The following is a 4,558-nucleotide window of genomic DNA, read 5'->3' as shown; positions in this document are numbered from 1 at the left end:
GGGTCCTTCTCGCCGCATCCTTCGCCTCGCACCCCGATTGCTATGCGGTGAGGCTCCTCGGCCGCCTCGGAACTATCTGTGTATCGGACGCGTCGCGGGATAAGGGGTTGTCACTGGTAGTCGCCCCAAGCGCGTCCGATGCTTGGACCATTCCGAGGCGGACCCGAAGCCTCTTCCGTCTAGCCGTTGGGTCCTTCTCGCCGCATCCCTCGCCTCGCACCCCGATTGCTATGCGGTGAGGCTCCTCGGCCGCCTTGGAACTATCTGTGTATCGGACGCGTCGCGGGATAAGGGGTTGTCACTGGTAGTCGCCCCAAGCGCGTCCGATGCTTGGACCATTCCGAGGCGGACCCGAAGCCTCTTCCGTCTAGCCGTTGGGTCCTTCTCGCCGCATCCCTCGCCTCGCACCCCGATTGCTATGCGGTGAGGCTCCTCGGCCGCCTTGGAACTATCTGTGTATCGGACGCGTCGCGGGATAAGGGGTTGTCACTGGTAGTCGCCCCAAGCGCGTCCGATGCTTGGACCATTCCGAGGCGGACCCGAAGCCTCTTCCGTCTAGCCGTTGGGTCCTTCTCGCCGCATCCCTCGCCTCGCACCCCGATTGCTATGCGGTGAGGCTCCTCGGCCGCCTTGGAACTATCTGTGTATCGGACGCGTCGCGGGATAAGGGGTTGTCACTGGTAGTCGCCCCAAGCGCGTCCGATGCTTGGACCATTCCGAGGCGGCCCCGAAGCCTCTTCCGTGTAGCCGTTGGGTCCTTCTCGCCGCATCCCTCGCCTCGCACCCCGATTGCTATGCGGTGAGGCTCCTCGGCCGCCTTGGAACTATCTGTGTATCGGACGCGTCGCGGGATAAGGGGTTGTCACTGGTAGTCGCCCCAAGCGCGTCCGATGCTTGGACCATTCCGAGGCGGCCCCGAAGCCTCTTCCGTGTAGCCGTTGGGTCCTTCTCGCCGCATCCCTCGCCTCGCACCCCGATTGCTATGCGGTGAGGCTCCTCGGCCGCCTTGGAACTATCTGTGTATCGGACGCGTCGCGGGATAAGGGGTTGTCACTGGTAGTCGCCCCAAGCGCGTCCGATGCTTGGACCATTCCGAGGCGGACCTGAAGCCTCTTCCCTCTAGCCGTTGGGGCTTTCTCGCCGCATCCCTCGCCTCGCACCCCGATTGCTATGCTGTGAGGCTCCTCGGCCGCCTTGGAACTATCTGTGTATCGGACGCATCGCGGGATAAGGGGTTGGCAGTGGTAGTCGCCCCAAGCGCATCCGATGCTTGGACCATTCCGAGGCGGCCCTGCAGCCTCTTCCGTCTAGCCGTTGGGGCCATCTCGCCGCATCCCCCACCTCGCACCACGATTGCTATGCGGTGAGGCTCCTTGGCCGCCTCGGAACTATCTGTGTATCGGACGCATCGCGGGATAAGGGGTTGTCACTGGTAGTCGCCCCAAGCGCGTCCGATGCTTGGACTATTCCGAGGCGGCCCTGCAGCCTCTTCCGTCTAGCCGTTGGGGCCATCTCGCTGCATCCCCCACCTCCTCGGCCGCCTCGGAACTATCTGTGTATCGGACGCATCGCGGGATAAGGGGTTGGCAGTGGTAGTCGCCCCAAGCGCGTCCGATGCTTGGACTATTCCGAGGCAGCCCTGCAGCCTCTTCCGTCTAGCCTTTGGGGCCATCTCGCCGCATCCCTCGCCTCGCACCCCGATTGCTATGCGGTGAGGCTCCTCGGCCGCCTGGGAACTATCTTCGTATCGGACGCATCGCGGGATAAGGGGTTGTCACTGGTAGTCGCCCCAAGCGCGTCCGATGCTTGGACTATTCCGAGGCGGCCCTGTGGCCTCTTCCGTCTAGCCGTTGGGGCCATCTCGCCGCATCCCCCACCTCGCACCCCGATTGCTATGCGGTGAGGCTCTTCGGCCGCCTTGGAACTATCTTCGTATCGGACGCATCGCGGGATAAGGGGTTGTCACTGGTAGTGGCCCCAAGCGCGTCCGATGCTTGGACTATTCCGAGGCGGCCCTGCAGCCTCTTCCGTCTAGCCGTTGGGGCCATCTCGCCGCATCCCCCACCTCGCACCCCGATTGCTATGCGGTGAGGCTCCTCGGCCGCCTTGGAACTATCTTCGTATCGGACGCATCGCGGGATAAGGGGTTGTCACTGGTAGTCGCCCCAAGCGCGTCCGATGCTTGGACTATTCCGACGCGGCCCTGTGGCCTCTTCCGTCTAGCCGTTGGGGCCATCTCGCCGCATCCCCCACCTCGCACCCCGATTGCTATGCGGTGAGGCTCCTCGGCCGCCTTGGAACCATCTTCGTATCGGACGCATCGCGGGATAGGGGGCTGTCACTGGTAGTCGCCCCAAGCGTGTCCGATGCTTGGACCATTCCTAGGCGGCCCTGAAGCCTCTTCCGTCTAGCCGTTGGGGCCTTCCCGCCCCATCCCTCGCCTCGCACCCCCGATTGCTATGCGGTGAGGCTCCTCGGCCGCCTTGGAACCATCTGTGTATCGGACGCATCGCGGGATAAGGGGTTGGCACTGGCAGTCGCCCCAAGCGCGTCCGATGCTTGGACCATTCCGAGGTGGCCCTGAAGCCTCTTCCGTCTAGCCGTTGGGGCCTTCCCGCCCCATCCCTCGCCTCGCACCCCGATTGATATGCGGTGAGGCTCCTCGGCCGCCTTGGAACTATCTGTGTATCGGACGCATCGCGGGATAAGGGGTTGGCACTGGTAGTCGTCCCAATCGCATCCGATGCTTGGACCATTCCGAGGCGGCCCTGCAGCCTCTTCCGTTTAGCCGTCGGGGCCTTCCCGCCGCATCCGTCGCCTCGCATCCCGATTCCTATGCGGTGAGTCTTCTCGGCCGCCGCGGAACTATACCTGTTATTGCTACTGCATCCTTCGGCTGGTAACCTCCTCTGCCGCCTTGGAACGTTCTCTTTGTCGGACGCGTCGCGGGATAAGGGGTTGGCACTGGTAGTCGCCCCAAGCGCGCCCGATGCATAGACCGCTCCGAGTCGACCTTGCTTTCAGCCTCTCACATGCATAGACCTCTCTGAGTCGACCCTGCAGCCTCTCACGTTTAGCCTTTGGAATCTCGCCTCACAACATGATTGCTATCCTTGATGCATCCCTTGCCTCGAGCCCTGATTGCTTTCTTGGCTGCATCCCTCCTCTCCTCACAGCCCGGTTGTCATCACTGCTTCATCCGTCGCTTCATGCATTCTGGCTGCTGGGCCCTTCCCACCGCACACCTCGATTGCTATCTCTTCTGCATCACACACCCCGATTGCTATCTCTGCTACATCCCTCGGCTCTCACTTCTGCATCCTTCGCCTCACACCTCGATTGCTATCAATGCTGCATCCGTAACCTCACACCCCGATTGCTATGCGGGGAGGCTCCTTGGCCGCCTTGGAAATTTCTGTGTGTCGGACGCACCGCGGGATAAGGGGTTGGCACTGGTAGTCGCCCCAAGTGCGCCCGATTCTTAGACCGCTTCGAGGTGACCTCGTAGCCTCTTTCGTCCAGGCTTCCTGCCTTCAACGCCCTTTTTACACCTCGATTGCTATGCGCGGGCTCGTTGGCGTCTATCACCTCTCTGCGAAGAGTGGCACGATGATTGTTGGGGTAAATCGTAGCAGTCCGATCTCTGGCCTTGGGCCATTGTGAGGGCTGATCGATTTCCTGTGCGCATCTCGTGTTCGCCCAGTAACAGACTCGACGACTTGTAATCGGTCTTGTTCCCGATTGTTCCTGGAGGTAGTCTTCGGAACTCTTGGATTTGACCTGTCACTCGAACTGTCCTCTTCCGAGGATGCTTGTGTGTGTGTGCTTGTGCCATTTCCTTGGCGGTATTAACGAGATATTAAAGAGCGGAGTGAGCGCCTCGCCCAGCTATGTTTGGGGCTCTCACTCCCTTACCCGGTGTGCGACCGCTTTGCACGTAGGTTGCGGAGCATCGCGACTCTTTCGATGTTTGGCGGTTGTCTTCCGGTGATGCGTTGGTCCCGAAGTGCACGTTACTAGCATTTCTGCCATTGTTCTCGATCTTTGGCACGTTCCTTCGTTGCAATTGGATATATATCTCCGTTTATACGCGCAGGCTTCTCCCGCCTATTCAGCGCTGTCCCACTCTCAGCACTCTCGTGGTCTCCTTGGCTTCTCTCTCCCGTGAGCGAGCTCTCTTCTCGAGTCTTTTCCATGTCCCATGGAGGTTGCCTTGCGAAATTCGGGCACACAAACGTGACCGGATAAGAGCGGAATTGCCTATGAGGAGAAGCTCACCTTAGGGAGCAGCAATGCCGAGTGTTTCGACAGAGGGTAGAGGGGGCGTTGTTTGGGCGGTTGCACAAAAGAGTGCTACGTTTGCACTGAAGGTTGCTTCTTCGTCTCCGACGAACTCTTCGAGGCAAAAAAGCTTGTTTACGGGGTCGAGGTGGGACTGTTCGTGCGAGTTGCGCCACCAAAAGTGCGTAGGGGGCATATACCTGGGAAATGGATGTCTCTGAGTGGCCTTACTCGGTCGCGTGCACGGTGCATTCTCTAACGGCAGGACTGTCGCGAG

This window comes from Cryptomeria japonica, unplaced genomic scaffold (genome assembly GCF_030272615.1).
Source record: "Cryptomeria japonica unplaced genomic scaffold, Sugi_1.0 HiC_scaffold_164, whole genome shotgun sequence".
Taxonomy (NCBI): domain Eukaryota; kingdom Viridiplantae; phylum Streptophyta; class Pinopsida; order Cupressales; family Cupressaceae; genus Cryptomeria; species Cryptomeria japonica.
This window is presented reverse-complemented; position numbering follows the sequence as displayed.